Genomic DNA, 17,473 nt, shown 5'->3' on the forward strand with positions numbered 1-17,473 from the left:
CTGGCCTGCGGTGCTCTATCGCGGTCAAGTAAAACTTGTCAGCAGTGCAGAATTATGCAGTAAAAACACCAAATTCAAAACTGCATCCCATCAGAAATGTATTTGACAGCATTACATCACAGCTGTTACAGGAGCACAGTACCTGCGTGACTCATCATAGACATAAACAGAGAAGTAGTTCCAGCAGGGTTGCCAGGTCCCAGAAATATTTCCAGCCCAATGACAACTCAAAACCCGCCCAAATGGAATGAAAACTAGCCCAATTTTTCAGTGTCCAATCAGATTAGACAACGGCTGGATTCCCACAAAGGGCCTTAAAATAAATGTATATAAGTTTAAAGTATTCGCCTTTTGTCTTACCCAAATTCTTAATATCACACACTGTGTTTTTTTTATACACAATCTCATACAATAAAGGTCAAATAAGAACATGTCCTCTCTGATATTTTCTGACCCTAGTCAGAAGTACTAACTTGTACTTACCTTTTCTCTTCTTAGCACTTCTCTCTGATGCTTTTCTCTCCAGATCTGCGGCTGTTCTGTTTACACACAAGCATCAATATTAAAATTAACACACAGTTAAACTAAATTAACATACACTGGCTTTTATCAATATTATTACAAATATGCTTACTGGGTGAACTTGAACACTTGTCCCTTTGTTTTTGTTGTTGTTTGTCTTCTCTTTTTTCAGAACTTTTCACAACATTTTCTTCTTAGATGGCCTAACTGTGCAGCCTCATTTTGATTACAGATTTGAACAGAACTATATACAATCTCAGGGCTGTTTTATTTTAGACATTGGTGCTCTCTTCCCCACCCTTCTCAGGTGGTGCTGAATAGATTTCAGCAGTAAAGAGAGAAAGTATCCGTGGTGATGGTTTAAATTCATGGCAGCATATGTTTCTTCTTTGCATGTAAGCTCGAATCCTCATTATATTTAGCAAAGAATTCTGCTCTAGCCTGTTTCGTAGCTTGTTCTTTATCAGTGACATTTGGGAAAATGAACGCTCAACTGCTGCATTGCTGAATGGTAGAGAAAGAAGACTCAATGCAAAATTCCCAAGATCTTCAAAGTTTCTATCACCTGCAGTATCTGTGTATGCAGAAACTTCTACCCAGAAGTCCTCTGTTTTGCCATCTTCTGCATTGTTCCATTCCAGAGTGTGAATTACTCTCCACTGTTGCTCTGCTTTTCCTACATCTCCCTTGAAGAGGTGGAAAAAGGGAAGATCATCAATCCTTGGCTTACTTGACGACAGAGTATGACTCGGTGACAGGAATTTGAGAGCCTCTAACTGTTTAATGTTATCTGGAAGTCTCTTCCTAATTTCCTTAGATAACTCTAGCATGTAGTCCCTGCACCTGCGTTTCATGTCCTGTTCAGCTAGGTCATTTATTCCATTGGCTTCAAACAAAGCAAGACGGAACTGCACCCCAAAGTCTACGGCATCAAGTGGCAAAAGATTCTCATCAGAAAGGTTAAACTCCATGATGTCTTGCCAGCTCTGGAATGTCTTCGGCAAACCTCTGCGCTCAAGCAGGGACCGGTAAAATGTTAGAAGTTCCGTAAGAAGTTTTGCAGGATCAGGTTTGTCAAGTTGAAAGATTTTATTAAGTCTGTTTAACTCTGACACAATTGGTTGGAGGAATTTCAGGTATATCAGGTTAATATTGTCACTATACATTTGGTACAGCAGTTCCGCAGCATAGCTCCTCTCACTGTCTTTTGTCAACTGAAAATGCAACTTAAGCTCCACATACTGTGCAAGGATCCGGTTGATGCACTCACTAATAGCGAGCCACCTAGTGTCAGACAGTTGCAGAATCTTCAGCGGGTTTCACCTACATTTATGGTTTTGTACAGTTCAGAATATTTTTGGAGACGCTGGGTGGCATTTGAAAACCAACTGTAGGTCTGAGAAACCATGTACTCAACATTTCTGGGGAGGACACTGACGGCTTTTGATGCACAGAGCTGAAGAGAATGGCACACACACTTTATGTAGACAATATGAGGATTGCGGTCACGGAATTTCTGTAGCACTGAATTATGTTGCCCACACATTGTGTTACAGCCATCAGTTGCAAGACCGATGCAATTCAGTATGGACAATTTGTTTTCATCCAGAAATTTGGTATGGTAAGTGAATCACCAGCTACTATATTGATCATTCCTGCAAAAGTGCTAATGATTCGTGAGAGCTTTTTGCTGTAATATCTGATGACTATACACAGTTGTATTTTGGTCGTGACATCAGTGCTCTCATCAACAATGAGAGAGTATGGTCCACTTCCTACATCCTCCAAAAGGTCTTCACATTTGCAATATTTGCAGAACGCTTTTCTATCATCATTTGGAACACTTCGATTCCACTCCTTTAATCCTTTCTCTGTCTCCCATTCTTTGCGATACTTCTTTCCATACTTTCCCCATTTACCTGTCATTTTAGAATGCTGCTTGTTCATCCACAGACAACCGAACCGACGCTTCTGACTACAACGCTCTCATGTGAGTGACGTGATGATGATGCTTGATTTGTGATGTCAATAGGCTTGTTTGAGATGAGCAAAATCTGCGCAGAACCGATCAGCGGTGATCAGCGCGAGATGCATGCCGGTTAGAAATGTGTCCGAGTGCGGTCCGCCTTGCCCTGATGTCATGCTGACATATGTCAAAAAACTCTCGCGACTGCAAGGCGGAGGTGTCGGATTCTGCAGTCGAGCGCAGTTGCTCTCCACAGACTGCGCTGATCAAGAGCATGATGGGAAACGACTTGCTGACGACACAGCTTAATGCTCATTGGTTTAAACAACTGTGATGTATTGTTCTCTTTTAAAATGTTTGATTTTAAAACTCTAATATCATGTTTTATGTGTATATGTTATGTGTGAATATTCCCAAACTATCTGACAGTGGCAGTGCGATCTCTTTGGGTTATGCAATTTCATTTTTTATATAAAAAAAGAAGAATAATAAAAACACATGTCTGTATTAAAGAAAAAATTATTGATAAACATGTATTTGGAATGGGATTAAATAACAAGTACTTTGGGTGTCTTGTTCATTTTATTTATTTTCATATAGAAGCAACATAACTTAAATTCCATCCAGTTTATTGGCAACACTGTGCACGAGCGTGAATCCCGTGAATCCCGCGATATCCATCTTTGATCTCGCAGGTGTCAGATCCACTACGAGAATAGAGAACTGTCCGGCTTGCCTGCGCTTTTTTCACTCCTCCTCTCACTGCAGCCGCCTACTCTCGCCTACATTTCAGGCGAGGCCGGCGCGCGCGCCTACTCGCGTCTCGCGAGAAGCAGCGTTTGTTGCCAAGTATTCATTCCCGGGGATCAACACCCACTAATAAAAGGTTCCCTTTTATCTTTGTCCACAATTATTTTATTTTATTTTTATTTATTTTTTTGCGGCCGCGGTACATTATAAATGTAGCCCAAAAAACCGCAACCCACAACTCCGTATTTTTTCCCGCAACTCCTTTTCTAAAATAGCCCAATTGTGCGGGAAAACCGCGAACGTTACCCTGGCAACCATGAGTTCCAGCTACAATGTTCTTCCGCCAGACGCAGTTCTGTTTATTAACCGTTTTGCGGAAACCTTGGAAGATTCCTTTTGGATTTTTAGATTAAGTTGCTTGCATGCAAGTTTAATAAATAGATAATAGGGTTATGTATAATCAGCTTTCAAATTCCTGAGGTAACCGTAAGTGTAAACATGAGCGATATGCTTCCACATCACTAGAGGGCAGCGGTGCTCGTCTAATGTAAAACTCCCAACTGGTTGGACGGAACCAAAGAAGAAGAAGCTTAGAAACATTTCGCGGCTCTGAGGGAATTAATCCGGAGTCAGACTCATTCACATGGTTGGCGTTCAAATAACTATATGTACATTTCTAAACAACTGGTCTACCATTATTTAGCGTAATGAGATGATTTATATTACAGTTAGAAGTTAGAACGGGCGCAACATTTCTTGAGGTATTTTATTTTAGCCGAATAACTATTTTCAAACAACGCACCTAAATTGAATTTTACCTCTTCTGGACAAATCCAGTTTTATGTATCAGATTATTAATCATTTGCTGCACTTTCCCTTCTGACTAAAAAAAGTAAAAGCCACAATTCAGTGAAACAGGACCAGGATTTTGAATTCAATGTTATGAAAGTCTTTTTTATGTATCAAATAATAAATCCTCATCTTTAAATTGAAGATGTCACAGTTTTTCTGAGGAAAACTGAAGTTTGAACTGAAATGGTTTTGTCTGAACTTTCAGTGAGGTTTATATCTGGAGAAGATCTGGTGTTAGATGAGAGGAGGATGAGTGGAGGCCCTCAGAGAGACCAGGGGCCCCCGGCGAGGTCAAGATTTACGGAGAAACAGATGCCCTCCACGCCAGGAGCCCATCAAAGTACAGTTTATCTCTCTTTGGTCCAGCAGTTAATATACAATTATATTCTTAGCACTTTCTCTAGTGGCAGGATAAAGATACCACACACACACGCTCACTCGCACTCACACACTCATACACACACACACGCCCACTCGCACTCACACACTCACACACACACACACTCACACACTCATACAAACACACAGACACACAAGCGCACACACACACTCAAAGGATAGTGAGGATAGGCAGGATAAAGATACTACACGCACACACACGCTCACAGACACACAAGCGCACACACTCACTCACAGGATAGTGAGGATAGGTAGGATAAAGATACTACACGCACACACACACTCATACACACACACACGCTCACTCACACTCACACACTCATACAAACACACAGGCGCACACACACACACACACTCAAAGGATAGTGAGGATAGGCAGGATAAAGATACTACACGCACACACACACTCACAGACACACAAGCGCACACACACTCAAAGGATAGTGAGGATAGGCAGGATAAAGATACTACACGCACACACACACACTCATACACACAAGCACACACACACACACACTCATACACACACACGCACACACGCGCTCACTCACACTCGCACACTCACTCACACACACTCACAGACACACAAGCGCACACACACACACTCACAGGATAGTGAGGATAGGCAGGATAAAGATACTACACGCACACACACACACACTCATACACGCACTCACAGACACACAAGCACACAAACGCTCACTCACACTCACACACTCATACAAACACACACAGACACACAAGCGCACACACACACTCAAAGGATAGTGAGGATAGGCAGGATAAAGATACTACACGCACACACACACTCATACACGCACTCACAGACACACAAGCACACACACACTCACTCACACAGACACACTCATACACACACACGCTCACTCATACTCGCACACTCATACACACACACTCACAGACACAAGCATACGCACTCACTCACTCACTCACACACACTCACAGACACACAAGCGCACACACACACACACACACTCACAGGATAGTGAGGATAGGCAGGATAAAGATACTACACGCACACACACGCTCACTCACACACTCATACACACACTCACAGACACACAAGCGCACACACACTCACTCACACAGACACACTCACTCACTCCTACACACTCTAGAACACTCATACACGCACTCATACACTCACTCACACACACACACAGTTTTTCTCTCTTTGGTCCAGCATTTAATATACAATTTATATTTTTAGCACTTTCTCTAGTGGCATGATAAAGATACCACACACACACACACACGCTCACTCGCACTCGCACACTCATAAACGCATTCACAGACACAAGCGCACACACTCACTCATAGACACACACTCACAGACACACTCACTCACAGACACACAAGCACACACACTCATTCACAGGATAGTGAGGATAGGCAGGATAAAGATACTACACGCACACACACGCTCACGCACACTCATACACACACACACACACGCTCACTCGCTCACACACACTCATACACACACACACTCATACACGCACACACACGCTCACTCGCTCACACACACTCATACACGCTCACTCATACACACACTCACAGACACACACTCACAGACTCACAAGTGCACACACTCACTCACAGGATAGTGAGGATAGGCAGGATAAAGATACTACACGCACACACACACACGCTCACTCACACACGCTCACTCGCACACGCACACTCATACACGCACACACTCATACAAACACACACAAGCGCACACACTCACTCACAGGATAGTGAGGATAGGCAGGATAAAGATACTACACGCACACACACACGCTCACTCGCACACGCACACTCATACACGCACACACGCTCACTCGCACACTCATACACACACTAACAGACACACAAGCGCACACACTCACTCACAGACACACAAGCGCACACACACTCACTCACAGACACACACTCACAGACACACACTAACATACACACTCACTCACAGACACACAAGCACACACTCACTCACAGACACACACTCACAGACTAGAGGTCTGCACGGGCTTTAAACTGAAGCCCGAACCCGGCCCGTACCCGCGATCATTTAACCCGACCCGACCCGACCCGACAATTACATTTACATGTTAAGCCCGAACCCGACCCGACCCGAGGTCCACTCTGTTTCTCACACCAGCCTACCATTTTTGCAATATCTTTTATTTTATTTTATTTTTTTATATAGCGCTTTTAACAATGGAGATTGTTTCAAAGCAGCTTCACAGAAATAAACGTATAATTTAAGGTAACAGAGAATGTTTTGGCTTTATAGCGGTTCTTTAATAAAGTTATTTTACAGCTAAAGTTAGTTTTGATTGATTCGCTTCTGTCGCAACGATCATTTGTTATTAAATTAGGGGCCGCTAAGACGACACCATTCTCTTTACACAAACTTTAAACGCGATCCTGTGAGAAACGCTGATGGCGTTCACATGCGCATTAAGAATTGGTTCTATAGTTATGTGCGTTTGAATATATGTGTGCAGGTTTGTTATTCCCTACAAACTAAGCCTAAACAAATTACTGGTGTTTCCTTATAGTTTTGATTCAGAATTTAATTTTATTTTATCAATTCGGGGTAGATACGCAAATTGAGTTTTCCCGACGACGCTTTATCTGTAGAGTGGTAGAGGGATCCTCCATAGGGAGAGACTAGTTGGCACTTCAGCACTGCGTTGTCATCGGGTCCAGGCGAAGGGCCTTCGTCAGATCTGGATACGGCCTGGATCCGGCAGGCTGCGGGAAGACCTCGGGATAAACAAAGACACTAAAATTAGCGTAGATGCCATTCTTCTCACATGGAATAGATGTTGACGGTAAGGCCATCCTTAAAAATATTTTGGTTTGCCGTAACAGCCAAAAAAAAAAAAAAAAAAAAAAAGGTTGGTAGGTCGGTCTGTATTTTTTTTTTTCGAGATTCAATTTTACCATTTACCATTTACCAATGTAAAAAAAAAAAAAAAAAGTACAATTTTGGTCATGGTGATTACGTCGGTATGAATTTAAACAAATTAGCATATCGGGACTTCACTGACAGTTTTCCAGAACTTCGTGCCAAGTTATATATATATATATATATATATATATATATATATTAAATAACAATTAGAAAACCTGTATAAACTGAACACCGAAGAATAATATTATAGCGGTGGTGACGTGTTCATGTAACATGTAAGGTGCGCTGCCAATAACGCGCCTAAAAGCTGTCAGAACTGGGAAAAGTAGCCTAATGATTATTAGTATGTCAAATATATCAAGGAGACATTTCAATTGTTTATTAATAAACAAGTGTTTTTTGTGTCAAAGATTAAGTTGACGACGCTGATTCACGATCTTCGCAGTAGTGAACGCGCCAGAGAGAAATTCACATTTCATTATATAAGCAGACTGTTTTCTTTCGTTTTGAATTGTTTTGTTTAAAAGTACACATTTAATGCTTTCTATATATATATATATATATGTCTCAAGTCTGTGAGGCAAGTAGCGTATAGCCTGCTGTGTTTCGGACCAGCTCCAGTTCACGAGCCGGTGACTCCGTGTCCTGATTATATTGCCTGCTATAGCCTATTTAGCTTCTTATTGATTAAATTCAAGAAATTGGTTGATGAAACATCGATTTAAATTAAGATAAAATTAATACAAAACGAAATTCACTTTAAAGACAGGCTTTCTAAAAAAACAAACTTAATGAAGTGGTCAAAATCATGTCTGCCCACTCCATTTGTCTCCCGATATTTTCGGGATCATCTTATCTTATTCATGCTTTTCACTTTTTATATAATCAACATGTAATTTAAAAAAAAATATATTATTTGATTTAAACATAAATACGAAACTAAATCGTTTTTTAATGACTGGGCTACAACACATAGGCCTATTAGCCTACAGAGAAATTTAATGTCGGTGCGTCTTGCCGGTGAGCATGTGAGGGGAGAGATACAATTTTAGATCAATCATATTATTTTGCTCGATATGCCAATTCTTAATATTTGGTGTTTTAAATGCCTGTTTAAGATCTCTGTGAAAGTTTTAATTGTAGTGCCGCTTTCAGAGCTATTTACACAAATATATCCTTCTCAGTATGAGTTATGAAGGAAGAGAACGGCATCGACAGTCTAGCCTATGCATATTGCACATCTGCGCACGCATGCACTTTCTCTCTCGCGCGTGCCGGTCACCACAACACAGCAAGCAGGCAAAGCACACGGCACGCAAACTATATATAGCCTATTTAGTTTTTCTTAGTTACAAACCCGAACCCGACCCGAACCCGAGGCTGTTCATTAAACATTAACCCGAACCCGACCCGAAACCCGCACATTTTTCGGGACCCGTCGGGCTCGGGTCGGGTAGCAGACCTCTATCACAGACACACAAGCACACACACTCACTCACAGGATAGTGAGGATAGGCAGGATAAAGATACTACACGCACACACGCACACACACGCTCACTCATACACTCACTCACAGACACACACTCACAGACAGACACACTCACTCAGAGACACTCACTCAGAGACACTCACTCACAGACACACTCACTCAGAGACACACAAGCACACACACGCTCACTCGCACACTCATACACTCACTCACATACACTCACTCACAGTCACACACACAGACACACACTCACAGACACACACTCACAGACACACTCACTCAGAGACACACAAGCGCACACACGCTCACTCGCACACTCATACACACACTCACAGACACACTCACTCACACAGACACACACACTCACACACTCACACACTCACAGGATAGTGAGGATAGGCAGGATAAAGATACTACACGCACACACGCACACACACGCTCACTCATACACTCACTCACAGACAGACACACACTCACAGACAGACACACTCACTCAGAGACACACACTCAGAGACACACACTCACAGACACACTCACTCAGAGACACACAAGCACACACACGCTCACTCGCACACTCATACACTCACTCACAGACACTCACTCACAGTCACACACACAGACACACACTCACAGACACACACTCACAGACACACTCACTCAGAGACACACAAGCGCACACACGCTCACTCGCACACTCATACACACACTCACAGACACACTCACTCACACAGACACACACACTCACACACTCACACACTCACAGGATAGTGAGGATAGACAGGATAAAGATACTACACACACACACACGCTCACACACACACACACACACACTCATACACGCACTCACAGACGCACAAGCACACACACACACTTACTCACACAGACACACTCACTCACTCCTACACACACTAGCACACTCATACACGCACTCACAGACACACACACACACACACACACACACTCACTCACAGACACACAAGCAAGCTCACTCACACACACACACACACACACACACACACACACACACACACACACACACACACACACACACTCACTCACTCACTCACTCACTCACAGACACACAAGCGCACACACTCACTCACAAACACTCAAACACACACACACACACACACACACACACACACACACACACACAAGCGCACACATTCACAGACACACACACAGACACACTCACTCACACAGACACACACACTCACACACTCACAGGATAGTGAGGATAGGCAGGATAAAGTCTGATTGGAAAGATATCTTGCTCAGCTGTGCCGTACATTATTTAATCAAAATGGAAAACACTCCCGTTGACCATCAGCTCTTCTTCTTCTTCTTCTTCTTCTTCCTCTTCTTCAGGCCCGTCTCTGGAAACACTGAAAGAGGAGGCCGTGACCCTCCTCCAGAGATACCGAGAAGGCATTGCGGTGTCCCAGTTCGGGTTCCTCTACAGACGGCTCTACGGCAGGAGGTTCGGGCCCTTGAGCAGTTACGGGCTCTCGGGCCTCCAGGAGCTGTTCCTGCAGATCGGGGACCGAGTGTGTGTGGAGAGGACTCACGGTAAAAACATGGTCAGAGCCGTGAACCCGGGGCTCAGAGGTCAAGGTAGGAACTGAACCAAGGCACTTTTACCCAAGATTACTTCTAAAAATTAGTGTACTCTAAATAGCGTATTGGCCAGGTTGATTAATTATAATTTTTTTAATTCATATTTTTTGTGTAAATAAGTAATTTAAATCGCTTTTTACATATAAATCATACATTTGTAGTCTATATAAAGTGGAACTGCAATGCTTGGGTCTGAATTCCTCATTATTATAGCTCCACAGGCCCCTTTTCTGATGTGCGTCTGAGAGCAACTCGTTTTGGTGCAGTCTTTTTAAATGCAAATGAGACACTTCAAATCCCGCCCCCTCTCCAGGTTGCAGAGGTGACACTCGGTTCAACTCCACCCCGTTCGGCCATTTTTGTAATTTGATAGCAGAGATACGATTACCTAGCGGCACAGAAACTTTTGGACATCCAAGATTTGTGTCAACACAGAAAACATTTCATCATTGGATATTTTTTTCGTTTTATTGAAGTGTTGTTTTATGTCAGCTTAATGCCCGGAACGCTTTTCAGAGAAGTAGGGCTGGTCCGAATACCATTTTTTGAGCTTCGAAGCTTCGATAGGAATTAACATCGAATATTCGAAGCTTCGGAGGGAGGGGGCTGAACATATTATTCTCTCTAATAAAGGCAGGAATCTCTATATGTCTGTCTGTTTGCATTTAGATTATTTATCTTGCATTTTGAACCGTTCATCAAATCGACTTCACGAGCACAGTGTCACAATTGGTGCAATATAGACACGTGAGACGTGACACGTTCAGAATTAATAAACTTTTAATAACAGCGCGAGCGGGAAGCGCGCGCGCCTCACGCACAGGGCTCCGAGAACGGCACTAGTGATACAAAACACAGCCTAATATTTTTCTGAGTAACAAATAACTCTCAAATCAGAAATCAGCAGCACAGTAATTACTGACACAGTAAAGGGTAGGCTAATATATTGTTATTCTATTTCCACAATGTCAAAGCAACGCAGCTTATAGCCTACAAGCTCAGGCATGCACTTCTGCCCATACAAACTCCGCTGTTCTGCGCTCTAAAATAAGAATATTGTATTTCGCCCAAAAATGCTAAAAAAATAACCGTGTGAGAGCGTTTTAGGCTATATCATGTTATAGACAGATATGACGACGCTTACAGCACGCGTCACCGCAGATCAGCATCTATTCATCAAGCCAACGTGCAAACTATCAAAAATCAAAGTGAAAGTGGGTCGCAGATGCTTTAACACACAATCAACTTCATTAAAAGTAAAGAACCGAAATGATCTTACCAGGGCTGTTGCCGCTCTCTTATTGCGGTCTTTGATTTAGAAATTTTAGCTGACGATCAGTAAAATGCAGCTTATCTGTTGCTGGTGACGTGCACTCCATTACATCTGCCTATAGCGCGGGATTTGAAGTTCGGATTCATATCCGTTTTGCAAAAACACATTTATGTGTTCATTGTTCATATTGATAAATCAGAGAGAGCTATCCGATCTGAGAAAACGCATGACAGCCCCATTCAAGCGCGAATGGGAACCGTTTCTAGGGGGATGCCAGGTGTGAAAAAAAAAAAAAATTAAAACGAATATTCGAATGTCAAATTTGAAAATCGAATACCAACCCACCGAACGAATATTCGAATACAAAATGCATTTAAGGGCTATAGCATGATATGTCCCCTTTAAATGGGTCCTGTCTCTCTCTTGAATCCAACACTGAAGTGAGTTAAACTGCAGTTCATCCACTGGCCACTAGAGGCCGGCTGCAGAAGAGACTCATGCTGCGTTCACACCAAACGCGAAAATGCGTCAAAATTCGCGCCTGCCGCGTCTAGTTATACGCGTGACCACTTTGTGTGCATTCGCGCGTCAAGAGCGAAATTGACGCGCGTAAAACAAAAGTTTGAAGCGAAATTTACGCGCGTCACGCGCGTCAAAGGCGAAGCCCGGGGGCGAAAGTTTCGAAACCTGTTGGCGGCCATCTTTTTTAGATGTTTATCGAGCATTAGCAATAGCATTAATCGAGAGAGTCACCGCTCGTATATGCTCTGGAGAGCAGAAACAGCAGCGTAGGGGACATCGTCGCAGTACTCGGGTCCACCAAACCCTCCGGAGGGTTTCAGGAGTTTCACAATTTGCTTCAGGAGGTAGGTTTGGTGGACCTAACGGTGAGGACGCTGACGAGGACAGCGTAGGCCGTATAAAGCCTCGGCCTCGAGTGGTCTCTGCATGACGAGCCCGCGCTGTACAGCCCGGTGCGAGGTTCACCCTCTCACGCACCTAATCTGTCATTTATTTTTGTTTTGATAATAAATGGAGCCAGCCTCCAAAAGTGAAACCTGTCCTGTGATTTTTTGAAAAGTTTTTATATTGTGTTTATTGTCTTTACATTAGATTAATAAAGTTTCATATAATCTAGAATATGGAATAAATAGCATTCAATACAAAATGAGTATCTCTCATATATTGAAATCGAGTTTTTATGTGAAAGATTATTTGCTTTGTTGTGCATTTTAGTCATATTACAAAATGTATTGAGGCCAAACATAAAATAACATTATAAACTGTCAGTTCACCACGTGACAGTAGCAATCAGGCAGGCTCCTGATTGGTTAACGCGGCGCGAATTGACGCAGAAGTTCAGATTTTTCAACTCGGGCGGCAGACGCGAATTCGCGTCAAACGCGTGATGCACAAAAAGCACAATTCGCGCTTGACGCGCGAAACGCGCCAGACGCTCAATTCGCGTCATTCGCGCGAACTAGACGCGCGAATGAGGCGAATTCGCGTCTACCGCGCCGCGCTAAACGCCTCATTCGCGCCGCAAGACCTCCAGACGCGCGTAAACGCGTCTTACCATTGACTTAACATTGAAATCACTCGCGCCAGACGCATTTTCGCGTTTGGTGTGAACGCAGCATCAGTCCCGTAGACCCGCATTTTAAAATGTCCAACTTTACAGCAGAAAAACATGTTTACAGTCTGGTGCTAAAAGTGGTTTTGGTCTTTATATATATACACTCACCTAAAGGATTATTAGGAACACCTGTTCAATTTCTCATTAATGCAATTATCTAATCAACCAATCACATGGCAGTTGCTTCCATGCATTTAGGGGTGTGGTCCTGGTCAAGACAATATCCTGAACTCCAAACTGAATGTCAGAATGGGAAAGAAAGGTGATTTAAGCAATTTTGAGCGTGGCATGGTTGTTGGTGCCGGTCTGAGTATTTCACAATCTGCTCAGTTACTGGGATTTTCACGCACAACCATTTCTAGGGTTTACAAAGAATGGTGTGAAAAGGGAAAAACATCCAGTATGCGGCAGTCCTGTGGGCGAAAATGCCTTGTTGATGCTAGAGGTCAGAGGAGAATGGGCCGACTGATTCAAGCTGATAGAAGAGCAACTTTGACTGAAATAACCACTCGTTACAACCGAGGTATGCAGCAAAGCATTTGTGAAGCCACAACACGCACAACCTTGAGGCGGATGGGCTACAACAGCAGAAGACCCCACCGGGTACCACTCATCTCCACTACAAATAGGAAAAAGAGGCTACAATTTGCACGAGCTCACCAAAATTGGACAGTTGAAGACTGGAAAAATGTTGCCTGGTCTGATGAGTCTCGATTTCTGTTGAGACATTCAGATGGTAGAGTCAGAATTTGGCGTAAACAGAATGAGAACATGGATCCATCATGCCTTGTTACCACTGTGCAGGCTGGTGGTGGTGGTGTAATGGTGTGGGGGATGTTTTCTTGGCACACTTTAGGCCCCTTAGTGCCAATTGGGCATCGTTTAAATGCCACGGCCTACCTGAGCATTGTTTCTGACCATGTCCATCCCTTTATGACCACCATGTACCCATCATCTGATGGCTACTTCCAGCAGGATAATGCACCATGTCACAAAGCTCGAATCATTTCAAATTGGTTTCTTGAACATGACAATGAGTTCACTGTACTAAAATGGCAACCACAGTCACCAGATCTCAACCCAATAGAGCATCTTTGGGATGTGGTGGAACGGGAGCTTCGTGCCCTGGATGTGCATCCCACAAATCTCCATCAACTGCAAGATGCTATCCTATCAATATGGGCCTACATTTCTAAAGAATGCTTTCAGCACCTTGTTGAATCAATGCCACGTAGAATTAAGACAGTTCTGAAGGCGAAAGGGGGTCAAACACAGTATTAGTATGGTGTTCCTAATAATCCTTTAGGTGAGTGTATATATATATATATATATATATATCACACACACACATAGCTAATATTGCCCTTTATGACGACTGTGAGGGGGGTGAATATTTTTATAACTCATCCGTTTAAATTATATTAAGCCTTAAAGTTCTGCATAATTAAGGGCGTGGCCACTTGAGTGACAGGTGGATTGCCGCTGACGTCACTGCTAGCCGTTTGTCTGTTAACGTCACGTCACCTCAGCTAATCTGCCTCGCTGCACAGTTTCGTTTATCCGGGAGTGACGCATGGCCAAGATGGCGAAGGCCGGCTCCGCCCACTTCGGGCTTCAGAAACGCTCTTCAGAAACACTACGAGTGACGTCACATACATTTTTTTTTACAGTCTTGAGAAATAAAATTTGCCTTGATCTTTTGACATATACAAGTTTTAATAGCTTACAATAACATCCTCATTATAAACAAAGCATTTATTTAAAGGTACAATATGTAAGATTTTTGCATTAAAATATCCCCAAATCTCAAGGCCAGTGTTATATATTTTGTTAAAGTTGATTACTTACCATATCCCAAATTTTTCCAACTATTTTTAAATCGTGAGAAAATTGCGATTTTAACCAAGGAAACTGGGTCAATTGCGTCATATCCGCGTTACCCTCGGTTTCCGCTCGTATTGCATGGAGTCCTGGACAAATGCGGAAGTTATAGCATCTATCAAGCAACAAACGTTAGCTTGTTTCGTGCAGTCGTTATGGAACACAATTATTCTTTACCGATTGCAGCTGGTTCTGTCGACAAAACATGCTTAATTTGACATTTTCCAAATGTAGCATTCGGTAATAGTTATGTTTATGTAAGTAAAGTATTATTGCTTTAGGTTTGTGTTTAGTTTATTGACATTGTTTATCACGTCTGGTGTTTATGGCCATGTAAATAAATATAGCATGTAGGCATGTGCTGGTATCAAATTTTCATGCTGCGATGAATTGATTGAGCTTTTATCACGGTATACGGTATTATCACGATATTTTAATTGCTCAAGAGAAACGGATGGATTGGGGGGGGATGTAGAAAAAAAACAACTTGCATCACAATAGGTGTGATTGTGATTGTCAAAACATTTGGTAACTAAACAGAATACAATTTTCACGATTTCAATTCAATTCTTGGGATTTGATTTCAATCTTGATTCAATCTTGACTCTTTGGATAAATATTAGGTTTAGTAGATAGCCTACATGTTAATTTTTCTCAAGAAAAAATATATCTCACATAATGCTGTAAACACACAGGGCTCTCTGTGTGTTTACAGCATTATGTGAGATATATGTGTGTTTACAGCATTATGTGAGATATATGTGTGTTTACAGCATTATGTGAGATATATTTTTTCTTGAGAAAAATTAACATGTAGGCTATCTACTATCTACTATCAGCTGGTATTATTAAAGGTTAAAAATTAACAAATTAAATTAAATATAATTTGGTTTTCATTATAATAACAATTATGACATAAGTAAAAATATAATACAAATGTATTAAGACACACATTGTTTAAGACACATCAAGTTTAAGACACACATTGTTTTCGGTGCGCTGCTCAGCGGCAGCACTGCGTTTCAGTATACCATGTTTACGGTTTGTTTGTTTGTTTACGAGTGAGTAAGTCCAGTCGGTGATTAGTAGTGGAAAGATGAAGGTTGAGAATAACGTACTCCTGATCTGGATTTTGTGGATGATCGGCGGCTATGGACTTTGTTTGACAATGCAATGCCCAACTGCACTGCACAATGCAATGCAATGCAATGCCCAACTCCACGTGGAATCTCAAACACATGCGGTGTCTCAAGGGTTGCACGCCCCTACACTCGGGAGATGTTGCTGGAGTTAAATTTCAAGACAACGCAAGAGTCGATAACAGGCCAGTTTAAGGATCTGTTTGAAAATGTTCCACGTGAGCTGTTGAGAACAAAACGAAAGAAAAGAGGAAAAAGAGGAGGAATTCGGAGCCGACTGCGAAGGAGATTTAAACGACCACCGTTGCCGTCAATTGTCTTCAGTAATCTGCGTTCTCTGAATAACAAAATAGACATGATAAGATCACACACAAGGTACTGTAACGAATTTCGTGAAGCATCCCTGCTTTGTTTCACGGAAAGTTGGTTGAAGCCTACAATGCCTGACTCGATGTTTGAAATCCCTGATTTCACTTTAGTTCGAGCTGATAGAGATAAATCGTCAGGTAAAAATATAGGGGGAGGTATCTCTGTGTATATAAATGAGAAATGGTGTCGAAACTATTCAGTAAAATATAAGATATGTGATCCAAATGTGGAAATTCTCGGCATGACTTTAAGACCTTTCTATCTGCCTAGAGAATTTGGTTGTATCTTGGTGTTCGTGGTATATGTACCGCCCAGCGGCAAACCATCTCAGGCAGCAAGCCTGATTGCGGACTATGTTCACGAACTACAACTCAGCTACTCAGATCCCCCTGTGATTGTACTGGGTGATTTAAACCAGTGCAAATTGGAGACTTTGTTGCCGGGATTCGAACAGTATGTAAAAACTCAAACAAGAAACAATAATATCCTCGATAAGTGCTTTGTGAATGTCAGGAATGCTTATGTGTCCAAAAGTATGCCACCAATTTTAAATTCTGACCACAATGTTGTGCTTATGATTCCCGTGTATAGGACTAAACTTAAAAAAAGTAAACCAGGAAAAGAAATTGATCAGAATATGGTCAAATGAAAGTGTA

The sequence above is a fragment of the Squalius cephalus genome (assembly GCF_949319135.1).
Source record: "Squalius cephalus genome assembly, chromosome: 24".
NCBI classification, from domain to species: Eukaryota; Metazoa; Chordata; class Actinopteri; order Cypriniformes; family Leuciscidae; genus Squalius; species Squalius cephalus.